Source organism: Carcharhinus amblyrhynchos, chromosome 5 (genome assembly GCF_965287045.1).
Source record: "Carcharhinus amblyrhynchos chromosome 5, sCarAmb.v2.hapA, whole genome shotgun sequence".
Lineage (NCBI taxonomy): Eukaryota > Metazoa > Chordata > Chondrichthyes > Carcharhiniformes > Carcharhinidae > Carcharhinus > Carcharhinus amblyrhynchos.
The window spans coordinates 43,453,731-43,471,205 of NC_137328.1; the positions used below are offsets into that span (position 1 = coordinate 43,453,731).

A 17,475-nucleotide genomic window follows, 5' to 3' on the forward strand; every position below is an offset into this window, starting at 1 on the left:
TCTGCTTTACCCTCCCTCCGCTTTACCCTCCCTCCCTCCGCTTTACCCTCCCTCCCTCCGCTTTACCCTCCCTCCCTCCGCTTTACCCTCCCTCCGCTTTACCCTCCCTCCCTCTGCTTTACCCTCCCTCCGCTTTACCCTCCCTCCCTCTGCTTTACCCTCCCTCCCTCCCTCCCTCCCTCTGCTTTACCCTCCCTCTGCTTTACCCTCCCTCTGCTTTACCCTCCCTCTGCTTTACCCTCCCTCTTTACCCTCCCTCTGCTTTACCCTCCCTCTTTACCCTCCCTCTTTACCCTCCCTCTGCTTTAATCTCCCTTTGCTTTACCCTCCCTCTTTACCCTCCCTCTGCTTTATCCTCCCTCTTTACCCTCCCTCTGCTTTAATCTCCCTTTGCTTTACCCTCCCTCTTTACCCTTCCTCTGCTTTACCCTCCCTCTGCTTTACCCTCCCTCTTTACCCTCCCTCTGCTTTACCCTCCCTCTTTACCCTCCCTCTTTACCCTCCCTCTGCTTTACCCTCCCTCTTTACCCTCCCTCTGCTTTACCCTCCCTCTTTACCCTCCCTCTGCTTTACCCTCCCTCTGCTTTACCCTCCCTCTGCTTTACCCTCCCTCTTTACCCTCCCTCTGCTTTACCCTCCCTCTTTACCCTCCCTCTTTACCCTCCCTCTGCTTTACCCTCCCTCTTTACCCTCCCTCTGCTTTACCCTCCCTCTTTACCCTCCCTCTGCTTTACCCTCCCTCTTTACCCTCCCTCTGCTTTACCCTCCCTCTTTACCCTCCCTCTGCTTTACCCTCCCTCTTTACCCTCCCTCTGCTTTACCCTCCCTCTTTACCCTCCCTCTGCTTTACCCTCCCTCTTTACCCTCCCTCTGCTTTACCCTCCCTCTTTACCCTCCCTCTGCTTTACCCTCCCTCTTTACCCTCCCTCTGCTTTACCCTCCCTCTGCTTTACCCTCCCTCTTTACTCTGCTCTCTCTCTCTGCCCCTCTGTGTGTGAGAGCCGCGCAGCCGCACTGTTGTCGGGGCTCAGGCTCGCGGCCCGCTTCCTGCCATCAGGCGCGGTTTGAGCGGCGGCTTCAGTTATAGCAACTGTTGCCTTGTGAATAAAGCGCCGTAGTCCTGGCGACTGTTACCCACCAACAACTCCTCACAACAACAGCAACCGAGGTGAATATTATTAGTATTATTATATATCTGTAGTTACTCTCAGCCCCAAACTGCTCCTGCTGCCTGTGGTACCGGCAGCTCCCTGTGCAGAGCTCTGGGCTCTCTTTCTTTTACCGTCTTTTTCCTCACATCCTAGAAATGGTGGATCTGAATAATAAGCTGTTAATATTTAAACTGTGCGGCGTGGACCGCTCTGTCCCCCACCTCTCCTCTATCTCTTTGGGTTTGCACCGTATTCCCCCCCCCCCCCCCAGCCAAGACTGCTGCTGTTAATTTCATTCTGGTTTTAATTTATATTTAATGGGGAGGACGGAAAGAAAAAGATGATTTTTAAAAAATCACTGATCTAAAGACATGTTTTATCTCATCTCTGGCTTGGCACGATTCAAGGCCTTGTATGGATCTTGCCTGGTGCCTGTTTTTTTTTGTTTTGTTGTTTCCTTACATTATTAATGATTTTTTTTGGTATTCTTTTGCAGGTTGTTGATAACGGTGTTTCTTTCCCCTCTCTTTGTATTGTCTTTATTATATAACATTTGTATAGGTGTGCGTCTGTGCATGTGCATTGTGTATATGTGCATTGTGTGGATGTATATGATCCCAACAGATTATAATGGGTATAGTGTGGGAACTGTGTTTTGATAAGAAGGTGTCAGATTTTGCAGCTGATGATTATTAATCCTCAACCCTGTGTGTGTTTTGTTTTATAGAAGGTGAAGATGCTGATTGTTGTCTTTCTCCACCACCACCAGCCCTCCCCCCGCTGTTGTACCTTTTATTTTTTATGGCTGGGTAAATTTTCCCCCCGATTGCTGACCTGATTGTGATTTTAGTTGCCTTATTTGAAAAGATGTTTTAACAAAGAGTTAATACTTCAAGTGTGTGCTGTTCAGTGTTGGTGTGGTTGATCAGGTGTTTGCCCCCTGGCCTTGTGCAATATTTGATGGTGTTGGGATCTCCTCAGATTGGCTGTATTCCCCCCTCCCCAATCTCCGGATCCTTTTAGTGGGTAAGGATTTTGGAGACCAATCTCTTGAGTTTATTTTAATTAAAACAGGGCAAAATGGCGGTGAGTTAATAGAGCGATTTAATGGTGTACTTAGTTCGTACGTTGGTTTAAAATCACTGGATTTTTTAAAGAGCGTATCATTCGCCCACGTTTTAAAGCCAGATATTCCTTCCCTTATGCGAAATGAAAAATGATTTTCTGTTGTAATTTAACATCGGTATTTGATTTCCTGGTAGAAAATGATTAAGGTTTGAGATTTGGTTAAACTCCAGATGAAGATGGGTTTGATGCCGCTTCTTCGGGGAAGGGGATGGGATTGATTTTTGTTGTATGTGGCTTTTTGACAACAGATTGCTATCGATTGGTCTGCTACCTAGACGTCTCGAACAGAGAGCGTTTGGTTTTATTTACGAGGGCGGTGGTGTTTAACTTTGACTTTTAATAGGTGATTTGTTTCTTTGTGCTTCAGGGGGCGGAGGAAAAAGGTTTACGATGTCTTTAATATTCCAGAAGGTGGGGAAGTATTTAATTTTAAATGTAAGAACGTAAGGGGTTTATATTCACGTACATGCGGAATGTAATAATTGCAAGATCAAGTAATTTATTTTAAACTTAAAAAATTCAGTGAGTTGCAGCGAAGCGTTATCAGCACTTCAACTTTTGGCAGTGTTGTCTTCTGTACGTGTTGTTTAAATGTTGTGGCTTGTGTTTTGAAAGTTTTCTGTTTAAAATGTTTTAAACAAGCTTGCCAAGAGGAAATGTGTTATTTGTGGTAGATTCTATGATATTTGTGATTTGATTTACTTACCACTATATTTATGTTGAATTCATGGATATATTCAGTTAATGTTTAATTACTGTAGCTACCTTTGTTTGGGTTCAGGTGTTTAACAGGCTTTTTTTGGGTTCACACAAAACATTGGTTGAAATATAAATGCATAATTGAATCTTACCAAGCTGCAAAAGCTCAATTGAGTGTGTGTGGGCAGAACTATACTTGGTGTTCATAAATACTGTTATTGTATGTACACCACTGTGGCCTTTCATTGAAGTCTCAAGTGAAATGACCCGTTTTTAGCCTGAATTATGTGGTTCCACAAAACAGAAGAAAAAACATCAATCACGAGTAAATGTGCAAAGTAAAACAACGGTATTTGAAAACACATCCAAATATTATTATGGCTTTTATGTTATTGTTAAAGATAACTGCAATTATGAAATTAAAGAATTAACTTGTGTACATATGGTTTTTATTGAAGGATGAATTGAAAAATAATGTTTTAGTAATGTATATATTCTCAGTTTTGCACTTGTGTTTGGCACAGCTTTTGCTGGTTCAACCTTTGCCCCACTGTTGCCAGCAGAATTAAAAGCTTTTTTTGAAAAAGGCAGGGGAGCAAATAGGTTTTTCGTTATGGCTGAGTTTGGGAGAATTATAGTATTTAAAATTATGGATTTGGGCTTGCAAATGGGTCAACTATAGAAAATGCTTTAACCTTGGCATATGTAAATTGTAATATTTTAAAAATATGAAGTGTTCATTCATGCAACTTTTCTTTCCAAGTTAAATAAAACAAAGATTGTTTTAAAATAAAGTACATGAGGAAGACATGCTTAATGTATTGTTGGGAAAACCTTTACTAGGGTAAATTTGTGAACTGATAATGATACGCTACCGGGGGAAAAAAAATCACTCTTTCTCCATTATGTTTATTAGATTCCTAAAGAAGAGAGACGTGTTACCAAAGCTTTTTGTCTTGCATTCATCAAAGAAAGCCCAAGAATGCTAAATTTCAAATGATCACAATATTTATACAAAATTGCTATAAGTTGTTGCAATCATTTGAAATTTAACATTCCTGGGTTTGTCCATGATGAGTAAAAGACAAAAAGCTTCAGCAACATGACTGTCTTAACAGCAGAATTCAAGTTCTGTACTACCGTGCGACTGTTAGAATATTCTTAATTCATTTTCAAAAATTATTCATCTCCAATGGCATACTTGTGCCAGTACTTCCCTCTTTGGTATATAGACCAAAATGATCTATGCGGAGCTGATCTGTTTGGAAGACTGAATTCTACGATTGTATCACTGGGTATTTTCCAGTTTTTAAGTACAACAAAATGCAGTCACAATTATGCATTTTATTAAAATTTTATTAAGTTGATTGTGGACAAGATTTTAATTTGCTACTGCATTAGAAAACTCTTGATGGGAGAAATTCTTGCAAGTTCACAAGTGTACAGATGCTAACTGAGATCTTACTATTTTCTGAAGTGTTATCTCTGTACAACATTAAAAATGTATTTCAAGCTGCTTAACATTCACTTGGATATAGTGTGTTCAGGAGTAACATAGGGACTGTTAATCATTTGTATGCAGGCTTTGTCAAGTAAAGCTCTATTAAAATTAACAATATATATGTTAAATTCAGTAGCTAACCACAAAATAGGTCTTAGATTTATTGGGCAAATGAAAATACACTGAAGCCAGGAGAGGAAATTTGGATGAAGGATAAAATTGTCAAAAATGTGAATTCATCGGAATTCTGTTCCAAACTTTTGAATTCCGTATTAACTTGAGTGCATTAGGCTGCTTGCATGCAACCATCTCTGAAGAGGTGGTTGCTTATTAGCAAATAGTAGTCATGCAATTTGCGCAATATTTGAACATACTTTTAAATTTAATACCACATTCACAGGTATTCTGGGCCTTCTGAAATGCACTAAAAGCAAGGTGGAAACAAAATAGCAATTGAAGCTGATTTAAATCATATAAATACAGTAAGAACTATTCAGGACCCACAATTGCTTTCTTATTAGTGGATGGGTTCATTCTGTACATTTTGGAGGTTTTTGAATGGGTGGAACCATTTGTGAATTAGGCTGGACCATCGATGAGCAGCATTGTGACTGGTGGTGACCTGCGAGTGGACAACACAAGGATGCAGCTTGCAGGAGGTACTACCTACAATTAAGGCCATACAGGCAAAAGCTGAATTTCCTTGACATGTCAGAACAGCAGTGTTTCGGGAGCCTTAGGCTGTCATGTCAGGTGGTGGCAGATCTGGACTTCCTAGAAAATCTGCAACCTGTTATATCTATTATGTTAATAGTTGCTACCCTCTACTTTTTCTGCCTCTGGATCCTTCAAGGACTCTGACAGATACTCATTCAGGATCTCCCATTTGGTGCTTCACAAAAGCAGAAATCAAATGGCTGCTCGGTCGTTTGCCAGGGCTGGCAGTTATGTGATTTTCCTTTGTGATACCAGTTAGAATGATCAGGAGCTCAGTTTTGTGTCTGCTGGCTTCTTGCAGGTGTAGGGTGTCGTGGGCTACCTTGCATATATAAATATTATACACCATGTTCAAGCAGGAGAGCACGGGATGGCACGGTGGTATAGTGGGTAGCTTCAGTGCCTCACAGCACCAGGAACCTCGGTTAAATTCTGGCCTCAGGTCACTATCTGTGTGGAGTTTTTGCACATTCTCCCCATGTCTGTGTGGGTTTCCTTCCACACTCCAAAAATGTGCAGGTTAGGTTGATTGGCCATGTTGAATTGACGTTAGTGTCAGAGGGGGTTAGCAGGGTAAATACGTGGGGTTACGGGATAAGGTCCTGGGTGGGATTGTAGTCAGTGTAGACTTGATGGGCTGAATGGCCGCCTTCTGCACTGTAGTGATTCTGTGATTCTATGAGTGCTTGTTAATCATAGAAACTTCCACTCCATCAATGTGAAGCTTCTGCTCAGCCACAAAAGTATTTGTGTAGATGTGTGCTTTATAGTGAGGGAGCAAAAAATTTTATTCCCCTCAATATAGTAGTTTCTGGTTTGACGTGCATTTGAATTTCATAGGCACATTTGGACATGTTAAAAATTGTGGCAGTTGGTCGAAATTTGTAAGAGGCAAAAGCCAACAGCATTTCGGGATTACTGCCTTGTCAGAGGCAGGATTCCAGTCAGAAAGTTCTTTTGTCTGGCTTTTGCATTTTCTTGTGTTAATTTTAGCCAAGTTTTGAAGGTATGTTTTGGAGTTCCTTTGTACTAAAGTGGCTGTTCTACTTTCTACTAATTAAACTGCTTCTCTCTACATTGTTCCTACGGTGCTTCCTCATGTTATGCTCGTTTAAGAATGGAATCCTACTTGTTCCACTGAAGTTACAGCCTGAAAACAGGCCATTTACCTTAACTCTGTGTTGATGCTTATCATCTGCACGGACAGTAGTCTTAATTCCATGCTCCCATATCCTGTCACGATATCTATGTATTTCCTTTCCATCATCCATTTGCCTGTTGTTCAATCTGCTGCTGAGGCTGTGACTGGTCACTGGTTATACTGGTTCTTCAGCTTTAACCTCTGTTCCTGTCCAGTGACTTGCTCACTCTGGCCAAAGCACCCATCCTTACCCCTTCTGCATCTTAAGATTTTTAACTTCGCTATCACTTTCTGCTTTGCTGCCAATTCTATATATCTCCTGGATTCTCGTTCCCACAGAAACAGCTCCATTGTTTTTTTTTCCTCTGATAATCTACCCTCACACAGCGTTGGAATTTCACTCCCCTCCTATCTCTGAACTCAGTTTACAGTCACAGATGCTCATGCTGACTCCATCCTCCCTGTGCCAACATAATTCCACCGTAGGACTTCTGCGTTTAACTCTGGCTCCCTTCCGTGGTCTCCAATTCACTTCCTGGTTGCTGTCGAGTTTTAATGTATCTTAATAACTGCTGTATAATCAAGCTTATGTAGCTTGTGTTTTCCCATGTTGATTTGCATACAAGTTGTAATTGTTGCTCTGGACCTGAGCTCATCACTTCTATTTAAAGTTTATTTTTGTTATCCTTCCTAGCCCCCTCAATTCTATTGTTGTATCTACTTTCCTTCTCCTTTCTCAGGTACAGTGCGCTCTAAATCCCTATGTTGAGCATTGATACTTCTCGATCTCCCTGCTTACTTGCTGTTATCCCAGGCTTGAATCCTTCTTCGATAAACCAACAGCTTCTCTCTTTTTCTCTCTTGACCTGCTGTGAAGGACTCATCTCTTTCCCATCTAACTCACCCCTTCTACCAAAACAAAAGTGAAATACTACAGGTGCTAGAAGACTGAAATAAAAACAGAAAATGCTGAAAATACTCTGAGGATCACGGAGCATTTGTGAAGAGAAATGACCTTTCATCGGAACACGATACCTGAGAGGTGATGACGCCTTCTCCCTAAATGCAGCTTCCCTATCCAACTATAAATTCCACCATTTGCCATGTCATACCATCATGGTAGTGGTGTGGCAGTTATCATGAAATCACAACTTGGTCTGATCCATTCCCTTGGCATGTTTTTCTCCTTTGAAAATCTCACTTGTTTGACCTGAATTTAACATCCTTGTTCTCTACTGCCAGCCAAGTATGATAAATATGTTCTCAGTAAGATATCTTTACTGCTCTTCTCCCTGGAATGCAAAGTTATTTCTGGTGCTTTTCTCTGCTCAAAACTGCTTAAATCTCTCTATCCTCTGCTCCAACATTACCTTTGGAGAGCTCACAAACGTCTTTGTCATTAAACATGAGACAATCTGATCAGCTGCCTTTGCATCTTTCCCTTTCATGGAACCACTGGGTTGAACTCTGGTATTTAATTTTGTTTCTCTCTTCCCTTATGCCCTCTGAGAAATCATCTAGTCCATGAGGCATATCTCCTGTTCCCTTGTGCGTATTTCCACTAAACTGTGGGCCCCGCAACTTCCCTTCCTGGTCCCCATGTTAGTGATATTATTGATGTTGTTTCTGTCCAGCTCCTGACCCTTTTCTTTAAATCTGCTGTTGTCATTTCCTCAAAATGAACAATTCTTAATCCCACCATCCTTGCAAAGTACTCTTGCTTCTCCCTCACCCCTTCAAAAGCCTTGAATATATTGTTGCTCCTCAAATCAGAGCCTGTTTTATTTATGGAACTGTTTATCTGAGCCACAGAAACAGCTCTAGTCACAGTTACAAATGACACCCTTTGTGACTGTGAGAAAGGTAAACTATCCCTTCTTGGCCTTACTTACTTCTCTGCAGCCTTTGGCAGAGTTAACTACACCATCCTCCTCCAATAACTCTCTTCTGTTGTGGTGCAGGATGGAACTGCTCTCACCTGATCCATTCTTATCTGATCATATTCGGGGTATTGCAATGGCTTCTCTTCCCACCCTTAAACCATTGCTGCTACTGTTCCCCTCAGTAAGCTATCCTTGACCCTCCCTCTTTTTTTTAATCTAAAGCACCCCCATGACATCATCCAAAAGTATTCAGTTAGTTTTCATCTGTTTGCTGATGGCACCGAATGCTACCTCACCATCACTTCTCTCTCACCACTTTGCTCTTGAATCTTCCACTGTTGCTAACTTATCAGATTGTTTGTTTATTCAGTTTTCAGTACTGGATGTGCAGAAATTTTCTCCAATTAAATATTGGAAGACTGAAGCCACTGTCTTTGGACTCTGCCAAAAACTTCTTCCTCCAGCTACTTACTCCAGCCTTCTCCCTGGAATTGTCAGAGTCCAAACCAGACTGTTCACATCCTCAGTGTCATATTTGACCCCAACGTGAGCTTGTGACTCCAGTCATTGCTTATAACACTGTAACATCATCTGACCTCTTCGTTTCTGAAACCCTCTTTCATGGCTTTGTTATCTCTGGACTTGACTGTTCCACTGAAATCATGGCTAGTCTCCCACATCCTACCCTCTCTAAATCTGGAGTCATCCAAAGCTCTGTTGCCTGTATCATAACTGGCGCTAAGTCCTATTCACCTCCCTGCTTGGGGATTTACAGTGGCTCACAGTCAAGCAATGACTTGATTTTAAAATTCTCATTGTTTCAGACCCTGCCTTCTCTATTTCTTTAATCTCCATGGCTTAATGAAAGGGAAATTATGTCTGACTAATTTATTGGAGTTTTGAGGAAGCCTCACTCTGCCTGAGTGGATAGCCAGTTGAATTTTGACTTCTTGAAAGCATTCAACAAGGCACCTCACAAAAAGTTAAGCTATAAGATATGTTGGAGGTAGTATATGGCATGGACAGAGAGTTGATTAATGAATAGGAGACAGCGAGTGGGGATAAGGGGTTCTTTTTCAGGTTGGTAACATGTAACCAGTGTGATTCCACAGGCATCAGTACTCGTACTGCAACTGTTCACAATATACCTTATTGACTTGGAGGAAGGAAGTGAATGCACTGTAGCCAAATTTGCAGACAACACAAAAATAGATGGATGCAAACAGTTTACAAAGAGGTACTGGTTAAGTAAGTGGGCAAAAAGTAGGCAAATGGAGTATAATGAGGGGAAATGTGAAGTTGTTCAATTTGGAAGGGAGAACAAAAGAAGAGTTTATTTAAATAGATGACTGCAGAAAGCTGAAACACAATGGGACTTAGGGGTATTTGTGCACAAAACTTAGTGCTGGCACACAGGTACAGCAGGTAATCAGGAATGCTAATTCAATGTTCGTCCCTGTTTCAAGGGAGATGGAGTATAAGAATTAGGAAGTTTTGCTGCAACCGTACAAATTACTGGTGAGGCCATATCTAGAGTACCGAGAGCAGTTTAGATCCTCTTATACACGGAAAGATATTATTTTCATTGGAGGCAGTTCAGAGAAGGTTCATGAGGACGATCCCTAGTATTGGAGGGATTGTCTTGTGGGGAAATGTTAAACAGTTTGGGACCCTACTGATTGAAATTTAGAAGAATGAGAGATCATCTCATTGAAACATACAAGATTCTTAAGAGGCTCGACAGGGTAAATGCTGAGAGGATGTTTCCCATCATGGAGAAACTAGGACCACAATAGTCTCAGAATAAAGGGGCATAAGTTTAAGACTGAGATGGGGAGGAATTTCTTCTGAGGATTGAGTCTTTGGAACTCCTTGCCACAAAGAGCTATGGGTGCATATTTAAGGCTGAGATAGATAGATTTTGATCAGTAAGGAAATTAAGGGGTACGGAGAAAGGGCAGGAAGGTTGACATGAAGAATGTTGGATTGGTGATGATCTTTTGAATGGTGCAGCAGGCTTGAGGGGCCAAATGGTCTACTCCTGTTCCTATTTCTTTTGGTTTTATGGTAATGTGTTCTATAGTTTGTAATTCTCTTTGTGTGCGCGTGTATGGGAAGCTGCACCTTCGGTACTCCTTTCCATCCTTACTATTGTTTGAAGCCCAAAAATTGATAACTGGTTTTAAACAAGGTTTTATGTTGACTCATTTGATCTTAATTTTTCTGTTTTTGCTATACTGTCCACTGTTTCGTTTGGTTTTCTTGTTTAAAAGCAGCACAAGTGCATAAGACAATCTCCTTTTGTAAATGTAAACTCCAAAATCCCTCTGTTCTTTCATAATAACAGCCTTTTCCCATTCAAAATACACACCTTACTTAAAATCGGCCTTTTGGCTAAGATCAAGTGTGGTATTGACGTGCTGTGCTTGGTTGAAGTCATTAGGTTACATTTCAGCTTCATTTGAAGCAATTTTTGAAAGCGGCATCTCGGCCTTTTGGCTAAGATGCAAATGAGATCAAGCCTCGGAGAAGGAGCTGTGCCTACTCCAATCAGCTTGGATCATGTGGATCAAGCCCAAGAAGGGAGGTGAGAGCCCTGTCTTGTCAGCTTGGATCAGGAATGTCTCAACTTGTTGAGACTCTGAATTGGATTTGATTGGATTGAATTGGAATTAAAAAAATCAACATGTGCTACCTTGCCTTTACTGAAATTGAATTCCTTTTGTTATCTTTTTGCCAGTGACACCATCTTGATAGCCGCTTCTTGGAGTTTCTTTTGATCCTCAGAATTACTCACTTTGCTAACTATTTCAGTATTTGCTGCAAATTTTCATGCCATTCTCTAGAGACTCATTCACATCACTGATAATATCAAAATTCTGGACTTAACATTGATGAGAAACTGAACTGGTCTAGCCATGCTTAGTGTGACTACAGGATAAGAGACTGGAAATTCTGCGGTGAGTAACTCACTTTCTAAGTGGCAGAAGCCTGTCTTCAAGGCACAAGTTGATGTTTTGGGATATTCTGTGCTTGCGTGGATGAGTCCAACTCCAACGTTAATCAAGAAGATCCAACTCCAACGTTAATCAAAATGACAAAGCAGCCCACTTGATCACTCCCTTCTCCACCACTGCACAGTAGCAGCAGTGTGTGCCATCTACAAAATACATTGCAGCAACTTGCTAAACCTTCTTCAACAATACTTTTCCAAACCTACAACCTCTACCATCTAGAACAACCAGAGCAACAGACAAAGGAAATACCACCACCTGCAAACTCGCACTTCATCCTGACTTGGAATTACATTCTCCATTACCGTTGTCAAATCCTAGTACTCCTTTCCTATCAGCACTATGGATGTACCTGCACCATATGGACTACAGTGGTTCAAGAAGACAGCTCATCACCATCATCTTGAGGACAATTAGGAATGGGCAGCCATTGCTGACATTGCCAGTGCCATTCATTTCTCTTGAAGGAATGAAAAATACATGGTAAACAGAAGTTTACCAAAAATGCGTCACTGATTTATTATTGTCACATGTATTCGTATGTAGTGAAAAGTACTGTTTCTTGAACGCTATACAGACAAAGCATACTATTCGTAGAGAAGGAAACAAGTGAGTACCAAATGTAGTGTTACTGTCATAGCTAGGATGTGCAGAAAGATCAACTTAATAAAGGTAGGCCCATTCAAACACTCATGGCAGCAGAGAAGAAGCTTTCTTGAGTCAGTTGGTATGTGACCTCAGACTTTTGTATCTTTTTCCTGATGGAAGAAGATGAAAGAGAGAATGTCAGGATGCTTGGGGTCCTTGATTATGCCGGTTGCTTTACCGAGGCAATGGGAAGCGTAGACAGAGTAAGTGAATGGAAGACTGGTTTATGTGCTGGATTGGGCTACATGTGCTGGGATGTGGCTACCTATTTTCAACCATTGGTGCTGGATAATTTATTTCAAGAATAATGTTTTTTAAAACTTGGGAGCATAGATGCCTAATCATAATTTCTATGTAGAAAGTAATCTGCATTTGGTTGTTGATGTGAAATTCTGTGCTGTACTACTGCAAATTTCACACATCCAGAGATATTGCCTTGAAATACTAGATATTTTAATGTTAGAACACACACTTCAATTATACAACAACAATTATAACTGTATATAACCCAGTGGCTAAAAAAAAATGACAAAGCATAATTTGAGAAACATAACTGACACACATGGTGTTGTTTTCAATTAACGCTTTGACTAAAGTAAATAAAAACTTTTTTTGGCTGGCAATATTACCGTAATGTTTAAAGGATAAATATACACGTATATATGCATTAAATTGAATAATAGCAATCTTATCCTCCTTTACAATGTAAAAGACATAATTTTGATCACATATATTCTCGTGCTGTAACTTTTGTCCCAAGTGTGGAAAGTTGCGTTTCGCGTCAATGTAAATGAAGGATGTGATCACCTCTCCCTGCATCACTGGCAGGCCATATTTCCTGCCATTCAACATTAGGAACCTTGTTGAATGAAATTAGCATTTCATTATCGGGTCCAAAGGCAGGAACTATACCCCCATGTCAAATATTGTGTCCACAGTGGCGTGATGTCAGAATGAAGTGTTGTATGACTGGTCTCAAGAAGGGCATCTGGCAAGCAGAAATGAGTGTAGCATTCATAAGAACATAAGAAATAGGAGCAGGAGTAGGCCATCTAGCCCTTTGAGCCTGCCCCGCCATTCAATAAGATCATGGCTGATCTGTTGTGGCTCAGTTCCACATTCCCGCCCTCTCCCCATAACCCTTAATCCCCTCTCTTATCAAAAACCCATCAACCCGCGTCTTAAAAATATTTAGCGAGGTAGCCTCCACCACTTCAACGGGCAGAGAATGCCAGAGATTCACCACCCTTTGAGTGAAGAAGTTCCTCCTCAACTCCGTTCTAAACCGCACCCCCCCCCCCTTTATCTTGAGGCTGTGCCCCCTAGTCCTATTATCCTTTCTGAGCGGGAAGAGTCTCTCCACCTCGATCCTATCCATCCCATTCATCATCTTATACGTCTCAATGAGATCTCCCCTCGTTCTTCTAAACTCTAACGAGTACAAGCCTAGTTTATTCAGTCTCTCCTCATAGCTCAACCCCCTCAACTCCGGTATCAGCCTAGTAAACCTCCTCTGCACCCCCTCCAAGGCCAAAATATCCTTGCGTAAGTACGGCGCCCAAAACTGCACACAGTACTCCAGCTGCGGCCTCACCAATGCCCTATACAGCTGCAGCAAGACCTCCCTACTTTTATATTCAATCCCCCTCGCTATGAAGGCCAGCATCCCATTCGCCTTCCTGATCACCTGCTGCACCTGCAAGCTGGGTTTTTGCGACTCATGCACAAGGACCCCGAGGTCCCTCTGCACCGTCGTCTGCTGCAGTTTTTCGCCACGTAAGTGATAATCCTTCCTACCATTCTTCCTACCAAAGTGGACCACCTCGCACTTGCCAACGTTAAATTCCATTTGCCTTTTCCATTGCCATTTGCCATTTTCATGGAGTGGTGCCATATCTTTGCAACAAGGTTCAAGGCAGGGGGTGAGTGGAGGCAGGGTGCTAGGGAGAGAACTTGGGTGCAAAATGTTTCCTGGGTTTGGCAGCTATGACTTCCAGGTGAACTCCTTGTGCTGGCTATGTGCAGAGGCAGCCTTCAAATATGGCGCCTGGATCATTGATGCATTGAGGTGACGGTGGGGCAGGTGATTCAGAGACCACTTGCAAGCAATGTGGTGCGGAATCCATGCCTGCCTTTTTTTTCAACTAAGTGCTGCAGAATACAGCAGAAAAGGCCACTGTTCCTGACAGCAGGTTCAACACCTTTTTCCCTCTGGCATCCAAGACTAACTCTGTAGAGCAATTTTATCATCATGTTGCACCCGATGCAGTCGCAAAGTGGAACACTTTAGTGTGATTGGTGCCAGTTTACAAACACCAGATTTCCAGCATGGTCAGCCTCTCACCTGAGAGGAGTAGACATGTCCCCTCTGAGCTCCCTGGCACTCATCTGTCCAGGCTCGCCTGTTTTTATGACCTCACTGGCGAGGAATAGACATGCTTCCCATGAATGGGAGACAGTCGACTTAGCATCACCGGTGGAACTGGAGGCTATTGAGGCACCTGGAGAGGCCAAGGACAAGGGGAAAGTGCCCCACTGGGTACCTGAACAATGCCTTCTTGGCAGTGCCAGGGTGTGGAGCTAATGATGGAGGGCAGGGCTAATGGGGGGAGGAGGCCTGCTGCTGCTCTGCAACGATCAGTGGAGGGAGGATGAGGGGTCTGCTGGCACAATGCAGCGATTGGTGGGGGGAGAGCAGTGGGGGAGGGAGGGGCCTTGCCCTTGGTCTGGGCAGCGGGTGTGTCGATGGGGGTTGTATCTCAGGTCGCGGGACCCTGCAACTGCAGGGGGTATGGGGGAGCTGCTTCATGCTGCCTGCACTAGCAGGGGCCCGACAGCTGTCTCTTTGTCTGTCAAACCCCTGCTACTGCTAATGCGCGTGTTCAGTGTTAGAGGCCTGCACGTGCGTATACGTCCCTTTGCAGGCTTTTAGGTACATTAAGCCCTGGCCACAGGCTTCTTAGAATTGGGCTTGCTTAGAATTTTGCACGCAGAGTGCGTATGGGGAAACCGGATCTAAAAAACCGTCCAAAAGACAGATCTGAAACTCTCCCGGTTTCAAGTCCGCCCAGCACTTCAACAAAAAATGGTAAAATACCACTCTCTGTCTCTATATATGGAATATGTCCTTAAATAAAATATAATGTTACAATCCCAGTTAATGGAACAGGACGGGAAAATCCCAGAATGGACCCTATCTCAAAAGACAGTAACCTTTTTTTGGCTCAAATGTGGAGGAACAGTCACAGGAATGCTAATTAACTTAACAATGTGGAAAAAAAAATCAACCATGAAAAAATTAGATTGTAATACAATATTCCTTTATTCCTCTCTGAACAAATACACAGGCTTTAAGATTAACATGGATGACAATGTACATTTGAAGCAAGTGTGAGGTTATCCACTTTGGCAGAAATAATAGTAGGAGGGATTATTATTTAAAAGGCGAAAAGCTGCAGCATGCTACGGTGCAGAAGGACCTGGGGGTCCTTGTGCACAAGTTGCAAAAACACAGTCTGCAGGTGCAGCTGGTGATCAAGAAGGCGAATGGAATGTTGGTCTTTATAGCAAGGGGGGGATAGAATATAAAAGGTAGGGAGGTCTTGCTGCAACTGTACAGGGCACTGGTGAGGCCGCAGCTGGACTACTGTGTGCAGTTTTGGTCGCCGCACTTGTGGAAGGATATATTGGCCTTAGAGGGAGTGCAGAGGAGGTTCACTAGGCTGATACTGGAGATGAGGGGGTTAGCCTATGAAGAGAGACTAAGTAGACTGGGTCTGTACTTGTTGGAGTTTAGAAGGCTGAGGGGGGATCTTATAGAGATGCATAAGATAATGAAGGGGTTAGGTAAGGTAGAGGTAGAGATTCTTCCCGCTTAGAAAGGAAAGCAGGACTAGAGGGCACAGCCTCAAGATGGGGGGGGGGGGGGGGGGGCAGTTTAGATCAGAGTTGAGGAGGAACTTCTTCACTCAAAGGATGGTGAATCTCTGGAATTCTCTGCCTGTTGGAGTGGTGGAGGCTACCTCGCTAAATATATTTAAGTCACGGGTAGATAGGTTTCTGATAGGGGAATTAAGGGTTATGGGGAGAAAGTGGGAAAGTGGAATTGATGCACTTCAGATCAGCCATGATCTTATTGAATGGCGGGGCAGGCTCGAAGGGCTAGATGGCCTACTCCTGCTCCTATTTCTTATGTTCTTATGTGATCTCAATAGCAAACAAAGTCCTTTTTAAAGCACACAAATTGACTCTGGTCCTATACACATACCATTCTGAAGTGACTGTAGATTTCACTTTAAAATCCCCCCAAATGATTGTCACACAAGAGTTTCCAAACTCCACTCCCAAACACACTTTAAAATATTCTCTTGTAATAAAGCTTTCTAATAGCAGGTTGCATTCTGAATGCCACTCCATGTTTTCCAAAGGATTCTTTAAACAGAGCTACCACCCCATTTCTAGCAGCGAATCCATTCCAGGTTTTCCACCAACGCATTTTAGGATTTCTTTGCCTTTACCGACTTCCACTGTTAACAAATTCTGATACCCAGCTAATGCTTCCCAATCACTTTAAAATTTGTTTCACAGTAGTAAGACATTTCAAACTTTGGGATGACTTTAGAATCATAGCCTCCTTCTGCAGTGTAAGGATTCTATTTGACCCATTGAGTCTATGCAGGCTCTCTGACAGAGCATCTTACCCAGGCTCTGTTCCCATAATTCTGCATATTTACCCCACCAATCCCCCTAAACTTTAAATCTTGGGACACTCAGGGCAATTTAACAAGTTTGTATGTTTCAGTGAGATCACTTTTTCTTCTTTGTATCACGCAGAATTCATCCAATTTCTTCAATCTGTCCTCATGAGATAATTTGACCATCCCAGGGTGGTGAATCTGGTGGTCTCGTGACTCTCTGTTGCAAGTATATCCCTTGTAAGATGAGACCAAAACTGTAGATAATGAACGAAACTTTCTCTTGCATTCGCACCAATCGATTCCTTCTCTTTACCCTGGATGCCCTTGAGCAATATGCTGTTCTATTTCCAGGTTTTGAGAGCCAACTGTCATTAGTTCCTTTGGAGCTTGCTTTATTGCACTTCACTCCATTGTTATGGGTTTTCTTTTAGCACAACTGTGGGAGATGTTCCCTCTCCGGCTGTATATCTACAACTACCTCGCTTTCAGTTAAACTGAAAACAAATGAAAGCACCTCTGGTTGCTAAACAACTATATTCTTCGTGCCATGCGTCTCTCTAAGCACAATAGTATCACAAACTTAGCTAACCCCCACATATTGAAATACCTTTGTCCAGCATGAATCTTGCTCCAGATTCCTTCCAGCCACAGAAACATTTGGGATTCTCCCAAAAAAAATTCTTGAGAAAAGTCGAGTAATTCATGGTGGTGTTTTCAGTGGGAGTTTGCACTAGAATCTTCTACACTGTGCGGTGCAGAGGCCAGAGGCCACTAGCACGAATATCATTAGATTTCAGTGGATGGGCCTATTCCACCCAGGAGACTGAAAACTGCAGGCCTCTGCACATATGCAGTGGTCCCAAACTGTCAGCCTCCCTTTTGTTGACCAGCCTGAT

General features: G+C 42.5%; 1 protein-coding gene across 4 annotated transcripts in view; it reads left to right on the plus strand.

Moving 5' to 3' along the window:
• The first annotated feature begins 1,007 nt into the window (after positions 1 to 1,007).
• rfx3 (regulatory factor X, 3 (influences HLA class II expression)) overlaps positions 1,008 to 17,475 on the plus strand; it is a 337,954-nt gene continuing 321,486 nt past the window's right edge. For all 4 annotated transcript variants that reach the window (XM_080188698.1, XM_080188699.1, XM_080188700.1 and 1 more), the window contains exon 1: positions 1,008 to 1,168. The gene's annotated coding sequence lies outside the window, so the exon portion shown is untranslated. The remainder of the gene's footprint in view (positions 1,169 to 17,475) is intronic.